This window comes from Somniosus microcephalus, unplaced genomic scaffold, assembly GCF_052327205.1.
Source record: "Somniosus microcephalus isolate GS21.2 unplaced genomic scaffold, FLI_Smic_1.0 unresolved_chr4, whole genome shotgun sequence".
Classification (NCBI taxonomy): domain Eukaryota; kingdom Metazoa; phylum Chordata; class Chondrichthyes; order Squaliformes; family Somniosidae; genus Somniosus; species Somniosus microcephalus.
The window spans coordinates 4,145,216-4,161,910 of NW_028225182.1; the positions used below are offsets into that span (position 1 = coordinate 4,145,216).

General features: G+C 42.5%; 1 non-coding gene across 1 annotated transcript; it reads left to right on the forward strand.

Annotated features, from left to right (window-relative positions):
• The first annotated feature begins 4,103 nt into the window (after nucleotides 1–4,103).
• trnav-uac (transfer RNA valine (anticodon UAC)) lies at nucleotides 4,104–4,176 on the forward strand. The gene has a single exon. It is a non-coding gene; the product is annotated as a tRNA-Val (tRNA).
• The last annotated feature ends 12,519 nt before the right edge of the window (nucleotides 4,177–16,695 follow it).

The window sequence follows — 16,695 nt, forward strand, 5'->3', positions numbered from 1 at the left end:
ACTTGACAGATCGCAAATTCTGGGCGTGCGGATACCTGGCACTTGTGTAGTCGTTCTGAAGGTGTACAATAGCCTATGCTGTGCATTCGCTGTAGGAAGCACCGTAAAATCCGGGCCATGGTGTAAAATAAGATATGCATAACAGTTCATCACATAGAAAGCACAATATATGTTAGTGAAGTATCTTTAGCATTTATGTCATTCTGTAAATTAAGATTATCGGTTAATTAATAATAATTAAGACAATTTTCCAGGTTAGATGCATGTTAGAGTTGAAACAAAATTAGTTTAATTTAATAAAAAACTGTTATAAAAATGACTTCCCTGACCGGGAATTGAACCCGGACAGTAAGAGTGCCGAATTCTAATCATGAGACTGCCAGGGAACACTGAAGTAAAGTGACGCAATAATCGTAATTAGAATGAGTCAATCTGTATTGGATACAAATTAATTTCACGTGTTTACATGTAAAGCATTTCATGACTCTGCAGCTTATAGATCTATTTACATTATATCTGAAATATTTTGTCATTTATTGGGGTGCATCTATCTTCATTGGAAACCTCATTAAAGTGCTCGAACCTCTTCTATTTCCATCATGCCGGCTGTACAAGAGCCACAAATCAAATGTAATCTCACACGGCGCGCTGGCATCTTCCAGTTCTATATATGTATATAGAGAATTAATGGTGAAAGGTCATCGACCTAAAGGTTACACATACATGTAAAAATACTGGAGTCAGTTGTGCATTTATTTTCTTTATTTTTATAACATACTTCAGGATATTAACATATAAATATCTGTGTTTGAAACTGTGATTGTCCTAAATGGATTTTGGGTTTATCATTGCGCTGGTGATGAATAAATGTGAATGTATCTATGTGTTATTGATCAATGTATTTGTGTGTATCGGTGTTCTGCATAAAGTCATTTGCGTGTAATTTAAAAGTAAGACAGAAATAAATAGCCAGAACATATTTTTGAATGAGACAGCTTCACCCAAATAAATGAATAAATAATACCGATACATGTAAATATTGGATAAGTAACTGAAGGAATAAAGTGTGCAGGCCTACGGGGAAAGGGCGGGGGAGTGGGACTAGCTGAAGGGCTCTTGCAGAGAGCCGGCACGGGCTGGACGGCCGAATGGCCTCTTTCTATGCTGTATCCATTCTCTGATTCTATGATGTTGTTCTGTAAGTGGTGAAAGGCGACTACAGTGGCTGACCAGCACCTCAGGGATGGGCAATAAATGCTGGCCTTGCCAGCGAGACCTACATCCCAGAAACCAATCTAATAAAATACATCTAATTCAAGTTCTCATTGTTGTGAGGTAACCATTAATATATTAATTATCCAGACTCATATGAGCTGCAAAGCAACCATGGCCCCGACGTCATTTGAACACGCAGCCTCGGGATCAGGCGCACTACCGTTGCGACACGAGGTCTAGACAGCTCCCAATCATATTCAGGTTGATATATATATATATATACAAGAATCATAGCTGGTCCCTGGTGGTCGACTGGAACTCACCCGGTTACGATTCTTAATCAAGGAATTCAGCGTGACAAAAGATTTGGCTACAGTTCACTGTATAAAAGTAATTCTAGTCTGTGAGACGACTTATAATTGCTTGCATCACCGTTAATAAACCCAGTACTTTCTGCTACAGATTTAGGTTACAGACTCTCTTTGCGGGGCGCTTGTTCTGGGTTTAATATTACAAACTGGGTGACATGGCTGATCGTGATCAGGCGGGGGAGGCTGAGCGGCCCCACTGTGTGGGTGTGGAAGAGAACACGTTAGGGGTGTGCGGGGGGAATCAGTGACATTTTTTGCAAAGGGCAGCGGAGAAGAAGGACTGAGAGCTTTCAGTGTGGGACAGAAGTTGTTTAAAGTGAGGCAACACATTGCCGATCAGCACAGAGGGAGTTCACTGAGTCAGGTCCCCTCTGCTGCTGCTATAGAGCCGGTGTGTCCGCAGTGTAGCGGTTGTCACGTTGGAGGTTTGGCGAGCAACCAGAGGCGAACTTATCCTCCTGTCAAAAGGGCCACAATGGCTTCTCCCCTGTTCTTTAATTGTTCTTTATTTCACTTCACTGAATAGATAACTTCGAGTGAGAGAAAACCGATCCACAGTGAGACCCATTTCATCTTATGTTCACTTTTAAACACTGGAGTCTCCGAATCGCTGAAGTTCAGAAATGTAATCCATGAATCTGCAGGGTGGCAGTCAGTAAGAAACCGTTTCTGTCTGGATCCTGGAGAAGTGATGGCTTCCGGCTGAAGATTGCCGGTACTGTCGATAGATTTTTGTTCGGTAAGCGTATTCAGGGTTACGTAACCAAAGCGGGTAGATGGAGTGAAGATACAAATCAGCTCTGATTTAATTGAATGGCGCAACAGGCTCGAGGGGCTGAATGGCCTCCTCCTCTTCCTATGGAGTCACTGCAATACAATGCACCCGAGTGCTGGAGGGTTTCCGGTGTGTTGTGGTTATCGCATTCCGGTAACGCACGAAAACTCAATGGTTCGAAAGTGGGTAGAGGCCATTTAATGGCTTTTCTCCATTCAAGTTTAGTGATTATGAAAACTGAAATAATTTGCATGCTTGGTTCAGTATAAATAAAATGCCCATTGACAGGCGAATTATGCCATTCAAATGGCAGCGTTACAATGAGTGAAGTAATTCTCAATAATATTTCCCAAAAAGGACACAGTTTGGGTTGCGGTACTGTAAGGAGGATTTGGGGAAAGTTGGCGCTGATTTAGGGAATCTCCCACTCGCGTGTCGCTATTTGACGAGCTGGGCATTATTTTATTTAAAAATCGAGGCTGGGGACTTTCTCATTGAGAATGTGGAAAGCAGATCAACACAGATTAATAGGAAAACACAAGGTCGGCGACAGGGTTCAAATTGCAGTTTCAATCGGTCTGTCTGGCTGTCCTTTCAATAAGTAATAAAAAAAAGCGCGTCTCTAAAACTGTCCCCACCCTGTTATGATTCAGGAAACTGCACAGGGATATAGAGAAGAGGAAGAGCGAAGGGGAAAATACTGTTTCCAAGGAGAACTAATGCAGGGACTCCTCTGCTGCGCCTGGAGCGGCCTCCTGCAGCCCGGATACATTAACATCCTAACAGCTCATTAACTGTAGGAGTGGGACCGGGCGGCGCTTCAGAAGACGTGTCGAAAAGGCAAAGTCACTGTTTCGGTCTAAAGTGCTCTGCTCATCAAGAATAGCCACACACACACGATGGTTTTACAATGGTTAGCTCCTCACCTGGCTAGGCTTTGAAGGGGCATTCTCGGTAGTCCGATTTTCGCTTCGGTGTTTGTTTAAATTTCCGAGAAGCCCACGGTTCAAATCCCAAACGAGCACTCGTGTCGCCGGCCACTATTCAACTTGCAGTTGAATCTTTTGCAATCACCCTTTAATAACCGATTACCATAATTTACAGAATGCAAAAAAGGACTAAACGCTCTTCAATGACGCATTTTCCCCTTTGTAAGTTATCAACTGTTAACCATATCTCATTTTACACATTGTATGTTTGGAATCTCGATTAAATTGCTAATTGCTTATGAAAGCAGAAATTTGGCGCAACTTTATTTAAAGCGAACAGGATCGTTCACTGCACATAACGAAATCCTGGCGAATGTAAATGTTTCCCGCCCGGGCTCGAACCCGGGACAATTCGCGTGCGAGGCGAACATAATAACATGTACATTACACCAACCGCTGCGGCATAGCCCACAGATAATAGAATCAGTAGTGAACAAAATATCGCCCAGTGCACATTTTCAGATTCAACGCAGTCAGCTTTTTCATCAATGAAAGAAGTTTTCAGTGAAACGATTTGGAAGTATGTGTAACTCGTACTTGTAGCTTTAATAAAAGTTTGTGACGTTTGACTCCCGCTCATGTCTCTTCTTCCTCTGTTGAATAACAAAGGAGGGGCTGACGTTGACCAGACTGCACTGCGCCTGATATTTGTGAGCTCCTTCTTTATATTGACTGATGCTGTTTCAGCTGAACCAATCAGCACAGAGGGGCTTCACTGGTCAGTTCCCCTCTGTTGAAGATACGGACCCAGCAGTTCCCGTAGTGTAGTGGTTTTCACGTTCGTTTTACACGCGAAAAGTCTCCGGTTCGAGCCCGGGCGGGAACATTATATTTAATGCTGCTGTGGATGAACAACCAGCGGGTATATTTTAAGTGACAAAAGAAAATTATTGCAAATGCTGTAAATCTCAAATAGAAACGGAAAATGGTGGAACTTCTCAAGAGGTCAGGCAGTATATGTGGATAAAGAAACAGAGTGAACGTTTCAAGTCGATTACACTTCTGTTAGAATTGGGAAACGTGAGAGATGTATGGCTAGTTTATTCTCCTGTCAATAGGGCTACAGCGGCTCCTCCCTTGTTCTTTATTTAACTTCACTAGTCAGATACCTCTGAGTGAGAGAAAACTGATCCACAGTGAGGCCCATTTCATCGTTTGTTCCCTTTTAAATCCTGGAATCTCCGAATCCCTGAAATTCAGAGATGCCTTTTCTGTCTGGATCCGGGTGTGCAGCTGGATTCAGGCTCAAGATTGCCGCTACTGGCAATAACTTTTTGTTGGGTAAGGTTATTCCGGGTTAAGGAAACAAAGCGGGTAGATGAAATGAAGATACAGATCAACCCTGATCTAATTGAATGGCGCCACAGGATCGAGGGGCTGAATGGCCTCCTCTTGTTCCTATTGAGTCGCTACAATGCAATGTACCCCAGTGTTGAAGGTTTCCGGTGTGTAATGGTGATCGCTTTCCGAAAACTCAATGGTTCGAAAGTGGACAGAGGCAATTTAAAGTATTTTCCCCATTCAAGTATAGTAAATATGAAAATTGAAATAGTTTGCATGATTGGTTCAGTATAAATAAAACACGCATTGACAGGCGAATTATGCCATTCAAATGGCAGCGTTACAGTGAGTGAAGTAATTCTCAATGGTATTTCCCATATAGGACACAGTTTGGGTTGCGGTACTGTAAGGAGGATTTGGGGAAAGTTGGCGCTGATTTAGGGAATCTCCGCCACGCGTGTCGCAATGTGACGAGGTGGGCCTTATATTATTTAAAAATTGAGGCTGGGGACTTTCTCATTGAGAATGTGGAAGCAAAACTACACAGATTAATAGGAAAACAAAGGGTCAGCGACGGGATTCAAAGTGCAGTTTCAATCGGTCTGTCTGTGTGTCCATTCAATAAGAAACAAAGAAAACGCGTCTCCAAAAATGCCCCATACCGTGTTATGATTCCAGAAACTGAGCCGGGGGAGAAATAGAGACATAAAAGCACAGGGATATAGAGAGGAGGAAGAGCGAAGGGGAAATTACCGTTTCCACGGAGAACTAATGCAGAGACTCCTCTGCTGCGCCTGGAGCGCCCTCCTGCAGCCCGGATACATTAACATCCTAACAGCTCATTAACTGTAGCAGTGGGACCGGGCGGCGCTTCAGAAAACAGGTCGAAAAGGCAAAGTCACTGTCTCGGTCTCCAGTGCTCTGTTCATCAAGAATAGCCACACACACAAAATGATTTTGCAATGGTTAGCTCCTCACCTGGCTAGGTTTTAACCGGCATTCTCGGGGATCGATTTTTCGCTTCGGTTGTTTGAATAAATTTCAGAGAAGCCCAAAATCCCAAACGAGCGCTCGTGTCGCCGGCCACTATTCAAACTGCAGTTGAATCTTTTGCAATCACCATTAAATAACCGATTACCATAATTTACAGAATGACAGAAAGGCGATACACACTTCAATAACGCATTTTGCCCTTTGCAAGTAATCAACTGTTAACCATATCTCATTTTACACATTGCATTCTAGGAATCTCGTTTAAAATATTAATTGCTTATGAAAGCAGAAATCTGGGGCAACTTTTGCTAAAATTAACAGGACTATTCACTGAACAGAATAAAATTTTTGCGAATGTATTGTGTTTACTTGCGCTCGAACCGGGGACTTTCCGCGTGTGAGGGGAGCGTGATAACCGCTACTCTACGGACACTGCTGCACAGCTGATCACAGAGAATAGAATCAGTAGTGAACAAAATATCCCACGGTGCTCATTTTCAGATTCAACGTAGTCAGCTTTTACGTCAAGTGAAAGATTTTATCAGTGAAACGATTGTTCGTAAGTGTTAATCGTATTTGTGCCTTTAATTAAATTTTGTGCCGTCTGACTCCGGTTCATGTCTCTTCTTCCTCTGTTTAATAAGAAAGGAGGGTTTTGACGTTAACCAGACTGCACTGCGCCTGATATTAGTGAGCTCATCCTTTACATGAGTGATGCTGTTTAAGGTGAACCAATCAGCAGAGAGTTGCTTCACTGATCAGTCCCCCTCTGTTAAAAGTCCTTAGCCAGCGGTTCCCTTAGTGTAGTGGTTATCACGTTTGCTTTGCACGCAGTAATTTCCCGGTTCGATCTCGGGTGAGGGAACTATGTTTAAGCTTGCTTCGGAGCTCATTCTCTAACCAAAAGGGCTGCAGTGACTGCTCACTTACTCTTTAATTGCTCTTATTTCACTTCACTAAATAGGTAAATTTAAATGAGAGTAAACTGATTCACCGAGGATCCATCGCGTGTGAGGTGAACACGGTAACCGCCACACTGCAGCCGATCAAAGGGCGAGAAACCACTCAATATAAAGGATGATCTCACAGATATCAGGGGCAGTGCAATCTGGTCAACGTCCAGCCCCTCCTGTTTTATTCAACGGAGGAAGAAGAGACATGAACGTGAGTCAGACGCCACAAACTTTAATTAAAGGCACAAATGCGAGTAACACTTACAATCTTTTCACTGTGAAATTATTTCACTTGATTGCAAATCTGACTGCGTTAAATCTGAAAGTCAGTACCATTGGAGTTGATATTCACCGCTGATTCTATTTTCTGTGCACGGTAGAAATAACCGGTCCTGTTCAATTTGTCAAAAGTTGGCCCAGATTCCTGGTGTCATCAGCAATGAACATTTTAAACCAGGTTCCTAAAGCACAGTGTGTAAAATGAGATATGGGTAACAGTTAACATGCAAAGCACAGAACAAATGATTGAAGAATCGATTCTCGCTCCGTTAGCATTCCTTTAGTTGTGCAAAAGATAATAATCGGTTAATTAATGATGCTTTCCCATGAAAAAAAGACCACAGTTTAACAAAAGACGTTCGGTGAGTGACAGGTAAGTGCTGCTTCTGCAGCTGTCTGACACCGAGTGGGAGTGGGATTTTAAAGCCCTTTTATTGAGGAATGTTTATATATATAAACATCCCCGCTTGTTGTTGTCGACCTCATGGCGCAACGTTAGCTGTGTGTTCAAATCAGGTCGGGTCACAACTTTTTTGGATAAATCCAGATTTAATATTTTCTTTGCTGTTTCACAATAACCAGACGCTTGCTCGAAATTCTGTCTCACTGTTTCCCCAGAGTCAGGGAGAGAAGAGCCTGATGGCATCAGTTAAATAAGCAGACAAGACACGATCACAGATATTCGTTCAGAATCAACTTGCAGGTGCCCCGACATAACGTTTAGAAGTCAGGATGGTCGAGCGGTCTCCCCTGGAGGTGTGGGTTCAGATCCCACTTCTGACATTCTTTATTTTTGATTATGTTTGAGGTGCTGTATTAGTTTGAGGTTCTGTATTAGTTTGAGGTGCTGTATTAGTTTGAGGTGCTGTATTAGTTTGAGGTGCTGTATTAGTTTGAGGTGCTGTATTAGTTTGAGGTGCTGTATTAGTTTAAGGTGCTGTATTAGTTTGAGGCGCTGCATTAGTTTGAGGCGCTGTATTAGTTTGAGGTGCTGTATTAGTCTGAGGTGCTGTATTAGTTTGAGATGCTGTATTAATTTGAGGTGCTTTATTAGTTTGACCCGCTGTATTGGTTTGAGGTGCTGTATTACTTTGAGGTGCTGTATTAGTTTGAGATGCTGTATTAGATTGAGGTGCTGTATTAGTTTGAGGTGCGGTATTACTTTGAGGTGCTGTATTAGTTTGAGGCGCTGTATTGGTTTGAGGTGCTGTATTAGTTTGAGGTGCTGTATTAGTTTGCAGTGCTGTATTAGTTTGAGGTGCTCTTTTAGTTTGCGGTGCTGTATTAGTTTGCGGTGCCGTATTAGTTGGAGGGGCTGTATTAGTTTGAGGTGCTGTATTATTTTGAGGTGCTCTATTAGATTGAGGTGATCTTTTAGTTTGAGGTGCTGTATTATTTTGAGGGTCTGTATTAGTTTGCATTGCTGTACTAGTTTGAGGCGCTGTATTAGTTTGAGGGTCTGTATTAGTTTGAGGTGCTGTATTAGTTTGAAGTGCTGTATTAGTTTGAGGTGCTGTATTAGTTTGAGGAGCCATATTAGTTTGAGGCACTGTATTAGTTTGAGGCGCTGTATTAGTTTGAGGTGCTGTATTAGTTTGAGGGGCTGTATTAGTTTGAGGTGCTGTATTAGTTTGAGGTGCTGTATTAGTTTGAGGTGTTGTTTTAATTTTGAGGTGCCGTATTAGTTTGAGGTGCTGTATTAGTTTGAGGTGTTGTATTAGTTTGAGGTGCCGTATTAGTTTGAGGTGCTTTATTAGTTTTACATGCTCTATTGATTTACCTGGGATGGTAGGAATGACGTATGAGGAGAGATTGGGTCGATTGGGCTTATACTCGCTGGAGTTTAGAAGAATGCGAGGGGATTTCATTGAAACTTAAAAAATTCTAACAGGAATAGACAGACTAGATGCAGTAAGGATGTTCCCGATGGTGGGAGGCTCCAGAACCAGGGGTCACAGTCTAAGGATAAGGGGTAAGCCATTTAGGACTGAGATGAGGAGGAATTTCTTCACCGAGAGAGTGGTGAACCTGTGGAATTCTCTCGCACAGAAGGCAGTTGAGGCCAATTTATTAAATATATTCAAGAAGGAGTTAGATATATTTCTTAAGGCTAAAGGGATCAAGGGATATGGGGAGAAGGCAGGGACAGGGTACTGAATTTGAATGATCAGCCATGATCTCATTGAATGAAGGAACAGGATCGAGGGGCCGAATGGCCTACTCCTGCTTCTATCCTCTATCTTTCTATGACTTGAGGTGCTACATTAGTTTGATGCACTGTATTAGTTTAAGGGGCTGTGTTAGTTTCAGGTGCTGTATTAGTTTGAGCCGCTGTATTAGTTTGAGGTGTTGTATTAGTTTGAGGTGCTGTATTAATTTGAGGCGCTGTATTAGTTTGAGGTGTTGTATTAGTTTGAGGTGTTGTATTAGTTTGAGGTGCTGTATTAATTTGAGGCGCTGTATTAGTTTGAGGCGCTGTATTAGTTTGAGGCATGTATTAGTTTGAGGTGCTGTATTAGTTTGAGGTGTTGTATTAGTTTGAGGTGCTGTATTAGTTTGAGGGGTTGTATTAGTTTGAGATGCTGCATTAGTTTGAGGTGCCGTATTCATTTGAGGTGCTGTATTAGTTTGAGGCTCTGTATTAGATTGAGATGCTGTATTAGTTTGAGGTGCTGTATTAGTTTGAGATGCTCTATTAGTTTGAGGCGCTGTATTAGTTTGAGGTGCTGTATTAGTTTGAGGTGCTGTATTATTTTGAGGTGCTTTATTAGTTTGAGGGGCTGTATTAGTTTGAGTTGCTGTATTCGTTTGAGGTTTTGTATTCGTTTGATGTAGTGTACTATTTTGAGGTGCTGTATTAGTTTGAGGTGCTTTATTAGTTTGAGGAGCTGTATTAGTTTGAGTTGCTGTATTCGTTTGAGGTTTTGTATTCGTTTGATGTAGTGTAATATTTTGAGGTGTATGATTTTGAGCTGTTGCATTAGTTTGAGCCGCGATATTATTTTGAGGGGCTGTATTATTTTGAGGTGTTGTATTATTTTGACACAGTGTATTAGCTTGAGGTGTTGTATTATAATGACATAGTGTATTAGTTTGAGAATTTGTATTAGTTGGAGGTAGTGTATTATTTTGAGGTGTACTAGTTTGAGGTGCTGTAATAATTTGATGTGCCATGTTAGTTTGACCTGTATTTGTTTGAGGTGCTCGATTAGTTTGAGGTGCTGCATTAGTTTGAGGAGCTGAATTGGTTTGAGGTGCTGTATTAGTTTGAGGTGCTATATTTTTTTGAGGTGTATTAATTTGAGATAGTGTATCAGTTCGAGAATTTGTATTAGGTGAGGTGATGCATCCATTTGAACAGCTGTAATAGTTTGAGGGGCCGCGTAGAAGAGGCGAGGAAAGGATGTAAAAGTGACGTTTGGAACAGATACTTTAGAATCCGTTATAGGTTTGATTAACTTGTATATCGAGATCGGAATTATAACGTATTTGAGTTCTCCGGTTAAAATTCGCAAGAATTTGTCTAAATGTTGTTGTTAATTATATGTCTAATTATTGCAGGATTAATAACTCTGACATTTAATGTTGCGAACACTTTGGCTGCACTGCGCGTTCTCCAGCTGTGCTCGGTGCGCCGTCCCCTTCAATCCATCGCTCACAGGGACTGTTCCATTCAGCGTTTCTATTCTCTGGCCCTTGGTGAAATTTCATAGATTGAAAGCGACGTGTCTCACCCCCGAGCTCGTCACCGACTCGCTAACCGCTGCACAGCGACCACACTCTGCTCCCGTGAGATGGAGGCCCAGAAGCTGTTTCAAGCTCGAGTGCAGTTACAGGCAGAACTCATTCAAAGAAAGTCCAAGATATTGAGGAGTCTGAGTCTTTCCACCAAACTCCTTCCCAAAGAGTTGAGATTCACGTGGGGGGAATTTGGGCACACCTTTCCCAACCTTACAACACTTCAAAGATACTGCAATGGTTGTAAAGCGCTTTGGGCTGTCCTGAACTCTTGAAAAGCGCTGTGTCAATGGGAGACTTTCTTTGCAATAGTTTCAACTGCAAGTTCAAAATCCGTGGACAAAAGTAGTGCACGTCCAGGACTTCAACCCACAATATCTCGCAAGTTTCAAGCAGCGAGAATCATACCCCCTAGACCAAAGAGCCGACTGATTGGCGGTAATGCAGATAAGAGGTAACCATGCTAAAACCATTTTGTGTGTGTGGCTTTTCTTGATGAGCAGAGCACTTGAGACCGACACAGTGTCTTTGCCTTTTCGTCCTGTCTTCTGAAGCGCCGCCCGGTCCCACTCGTACAGTTAATGAGCTGTTAGGATGTTAATGTATCCGGGCTGCAGGAGGCCACCCCAGGCGCAGCAGAGGAGTCTCTGCATTAGTTCTCCGTGGAAACAGTATTTTTCCCCTTCTCTCTTACTCTTCTCTATATCACTATGTTTTTTTTTCTTATTTCTACCCCCGTCTCAGTTTCCTGAATCATAACACGGTGTGGGACATTTTTGGAGACGCGCTTTCTTTGTTAGTTATTGAAAGGACACCCAGACAGACCGATTGAAACTGCACTTTGAATCCCGTCGCTCACCCTGTGTTTTCCTATTAATCTGTGTTGTTTTGCTTCCGCATTCTGAACCTCTTTAATGTCGCGACACGCGAGGGGGAGATTCCCTAAACCATGCCAATTTTCCCCAAACCCTGCTTACAGTACCGCAACCCAAACTGTGTCCTATATGGGACATATTATTGAGAATTACTTCACTCACTGTAACGCTGCCATTTGAAAGGTATAATTCGCCTGACAATGCGTGTTTTATTTGTACAAACATGTAAATTATTCCTGTTTTCATATTTAGTAATCTTGAATGGAGAAAAGGCAGTAAATTGCCTCTACCCACTTTCGAACCATTGAGTTTTCGTCTGTTAGCGGAATGCGATAACTATTACACACCAGAAACCGTCCAGCATCGAGTACACTGCATTGCAGGGACTCCATGGGAACAGGAGGCCATTCAGCCCCTCGAGCCTGTTCCGTCATTGAATTAGATCAGGGCTAGTCTGTATCTTCACTCCAGCTACCCGCTTTGGTTCCTTAACCCTTAATACCCTTACTCAACAAAAATCTATCGACAGTACCGGCAATCTTGAGCCTGAAACCAGAACCGCTACCGGATCCAGAGAGAAAAGGCCTCTTACTGACGGCCACCCTGCAGATTAATGGATTATATTTCTGGATCAGTTTTCTCTCACTCAAAGTTATCTATTCATAGAAACAGAGGAACATAGAAGGTAGGAGCAGGAGTAGGCCATTCGGTCTGTCGAGCCTGCTCCGTCATTCAATGAGATCATGGCTGATCATCCAAATTCAGTGCCCTGTCCCTGCCTTCTCCCCATATTCCTTGATCCCTTTAGCCATAAGAAATATATCTAACACAGTGAAGTGAAATAAAGAGCAATTAAAGAACAAGGTAGAAGACGCTGTGGCCCTTTTGACAGGAGAATAAATTCGCCTCTGTTTGTTCGCCACAGCAAATTTAAAACATATTTATTTCCACGCGGGCTCGAATCTGATAACCGCTACAATGTGGAAATCACCGGATCTGTAGCAGCAGCAGAGGGGCGCTGAGTCAGTTAACTCCCTCTGTGCTGATCGGCAATGTGCTGCCTCAATTTAAACAGCTTCTGTCCCACACTGAATTCTCTCAGTCCTTCTCCCCCGCTGCCCTTTACAAAAAATATCACTGATTCCCCCCGCACACCCCGAACGTGAATCCTTCCACATCCTGACAGTGGGGCCGCTGAAGCTCCCACTGTCTCCCCGCGATCAGCGATCTCTCCCAGTTTGCAAAATTAAACGCGGAACAAGTGTCACCAAAATCTGTAACAGAAAGTAATGGATTTATTAACCAAGATTAAAGCAATTATCACTCGTCTCACAGACTTGAATTATCTTTCTGTAATTTACTGTTCCCAAATCTTGTGTCAACATAAATTCCTTGATTGAGAATCGAAAGCAGGTGAGTGTCATTCGTCCAGCAGGAACCAGGTATGATACTTCTGTATATATGAACTTGAATACAGAACAAACGCTGTCTAGACCTCCTGGCGCAACTCCAGATCAGAAGGCTGCGTGTTCAAATCACGTCGGGGTCACTATTCTTTTACAGCTCATATCAGTCTGGACAATTAATATCTTATTTGTTAACTCACAACAATGAGTACTGGTATTAGATATATTTTTTATATTCGTTCCTGGGATGTAGGTCTCGCTGGCAAGGCCAGCATTTATTGCCCATCGCCGAGGTGGCGGTGAATCACTGTAGTCGCCTTTCACCACTTACAGATAGATCTACATCATAGAATCAGAGAATGGATACAGCACAGAAGGAGGCCATTCGCCCCGTCCAGCCCGTGCCGGCTCTCGGCAAGAGCCCTTCAGCTAGTCCCACTCCCCCGCCCTCTCCCCGTAGCCCTGCACATTTTATTTCCTTCAGGCACTTATCCAAGATTGCCATGCATCTGTGTTATTGATTTATTTATTTGAGGGAATCTGTCTCATTCAAAAAGCATGTTCTGGCTCTTTATGTCTGTATTCCTTTTAAATGCCACGCAAATAAATTTATACAGAACACAGATACACACAAATACATTGAGAAATAACACACAGATACAATCACATTTATTCATCACCAGCTCACTGATACACCTAAAATCCATTTAGAAGAATCTCTCGTTCAAACACAGGTATGTATATATTGACAACCTGATGCATATGATAAAAGTCAAGAAATTAAATGTACAACTGACACACAAGGGGAGACTGGATAGGCACTTGAGGGAAATAAACTTTCAGGGCTACGGGGATCGAGCGGGGGGAATGGGACTTACTGGATTGCTCCACAGAGAGCCGGCACGGACTCGAAGGGCCGAATGGCCTCCTTGTGTGCCGCAATGACTGTATGACTCAATGACATGCAAAGGATCGCATCAGAACACAAACACTCACTTGATATAGAAACATGCCACCCATGTACACACAGTCACAGCTCATATTGTCACACGAAGCTGGTTCCATTTCTGTGAAAAGTCTACACGCCAAAAGTTTAATTGTTTTTCACAAACTGCCCGCCCTGTTGTGTATTTCGAGCAGTTTCCTACTTTCACAGTGGCGATTCTGGGGCTGGGTCCGTGTCATAAACACTCAACATTTTACACCAAGGCTCCAAAAATACAATGAGCTCGGGATAAAGGTTCATCACATGCTGAGGGCTAATTAAATGATTGAAGTTCCACAAAATAACATTATGGATTAATAAATGATGTTTAAACCAATTATTCTTTTTTCCACATGAAAGTCATGTAATTCATTTAAATCAGGTCTCGAATTAAAAACTGTTACTCCCCTGACCTGGAATCAAATCCAAGAGAACGCTGAATCCTACCCATTAGGGAACGTTGCATTGCACCGTCACAATATTTATCAATGCATGTGAGTCTATTTGGAGTAAAGTATGCAATACCGAAATACTGCAGAGGCTGGGAATCTGACATAAAAACAGAAAGTTCTAGAAATACTCAGCAAGTCAGGCAGCATCTGTGGAGAGAGAAACAGAGTTAACGTTTCAGGTCGATGACCTTTCGTCAGAACTGGGAGAAGTTAGAGATGAAACAGATTTTAGGCAAATGGGGGAGAGGAGGAAACAGCAAGAGGCAATATTAGTGATAAGGTGGAAGGCAGGAGAGATTAAATGACAAAAGGGATGAAGGTGCGAGGCAAAAGGAGATGGCAATGGGACAAGTAAAGGAAGGAGAGATGGGACCAGAGGAGGTGTAAATGGGAATGGCAGAATCATCAACAGCTGCCATCTGAAAAAATAGGAGCAGAGGTTATGGTCTGAAATTGTTGAACTCGATGTTGAGTCCAGAATGCTATAAATATTTTTACATGTATGTGTAACCTTTAGGTCAATGACCTTTTGTCATTAATTCTCTATATACAGATATAGAACTGGAAGACGCCAGCGCGTTTTGTGAGGTTACATTTGAGTTGTGGCTGTTGCACAGCCGGTATGAGGGAAACAGAAGAGGTTGGAGCATTTTACTGAGGTTTCGAATGAAGATAAATGCACCCCAATAAATCACAGAATCACAGAATCACAGAAACCCCACATTGCAGATAGAGGCCATTTCGGCCAATCGAGCCTGCACCGACACATATCCCACCCGATCCCCGTAACCCCTACACCAACACATATCCCACCCTATCCCCGTAACCCCACGTGTTTAATCCCCCTAACACTAAGGGTCAATTGATCATAGCTTCAGGTACATGTAACTAGATTTGTAAGCCGCAGTGTCATGAATTGCTTTTTGATGTAAACAATCAAAACCAATTTGTATCCAATACGGATTGACCCATTCTATTTACAATTATCGCATTATTATTCTGTGTTACCTGGTAGTCTAGTGGTTAGGATTCGGCGCTCTTACCGCTATAGTCCGGGTTCGATTCCTGGTCATAGAAGCAATTTTTGTAACAGTCTTTAATTAATTTAAACTAACTTGTTAAAATTACTTACATGTATCTAATGTGAGCAAATGTTTTAGTTACCATTAATTAACCGATAATCTTAATTTGCAGAATGAATTAAATGCTAAAGATACTTCAATAACGTGTATTGTGCTTTCTATGTGATGAACTGTTATGCATATCTCATTTTTCACCATGGCCCGGATTTTACGGTGCTTCCGACAGCGAATGCACAGCGTAGGCTCTCGTACGCCTTCATAACCACGCCGCAAGTTCCAGGTTTCCGCACGCCCGAAAGCCCAGAACTTGTGATCTGTCAAGTTTCGCTGGGACAGAGCCACCGCATCCGCTATAACATCACTTTTGCTGGTGCAGAGTTGGGCTAACTACTGCCCAGCGGATGCCCAGGAAACCCTTACAGCTGGTAATAGAATCATAGAAATTTACGGCACAGAAAGAGGCCATTCGGCCCTTCGTGTCCACGTTGGTCGAAAGAGCTATCCAGCCTAATAGCAGGCGTAAGACGTTCTTTTGACAGTGCACGGGTGAAAATAAATGTTAAAATATTTTTTTTTAATGATATACACATACATACATTTTAAATTAGTTTAGGTAAACTCTGGCCCGCTTTAAAATGTTCAAATATATATTTCATAAAATTAAAAACTGCATTTTAAATGTTTAATTAATTTCATTAAGTTTGAACAAGTCATCATTTATTTTTATTTCCGTGGTGTGAAATGTTATTTATTTGGAGATGTCGACTATGTTATGGGGTTTCTGTACATAAATAGAATCCCCATTACCCTCATAGGAACCCCCCTTTTTGATTGGTTGGTCTGGCCCATGTGATCTCAGGGATGCTTGCGAACCGTGTGCGCCCCTGGGATCCATGTGCCTTTATGCAGGCGGACGCCAGCAGGCCCAGGGCGGCAGGAGTCCGAAGCTCCGGAGACACCAGGTAATTCGGATTTGTTTTTCGATTCCGAGGCCTTAGCCGGTGGCGAGCCCCCGATCGCAATTTCCAGGCCAATGTATTTCAGGAGTCTGGTTTAAAATGTTCATTGCTTATGTCACCAGGAGTCTTGTGCAACTTTTGTTCAATTTAACAGGACCGGTTATTGCACAGAATAACATTTTCTGGAACATGAATACTGCAGTTGTGGCCGAACCAGTGTTTTATAAAGGTTCATCATAACTTCCTTGCTTTTGTGCTCTATGCCTCTATTTGTAAAGCCCCGGGTTCCATAAGCTTTTTAAACTGATTTCTCAACCTGTCCTGCCACCTTCAATGAATTGT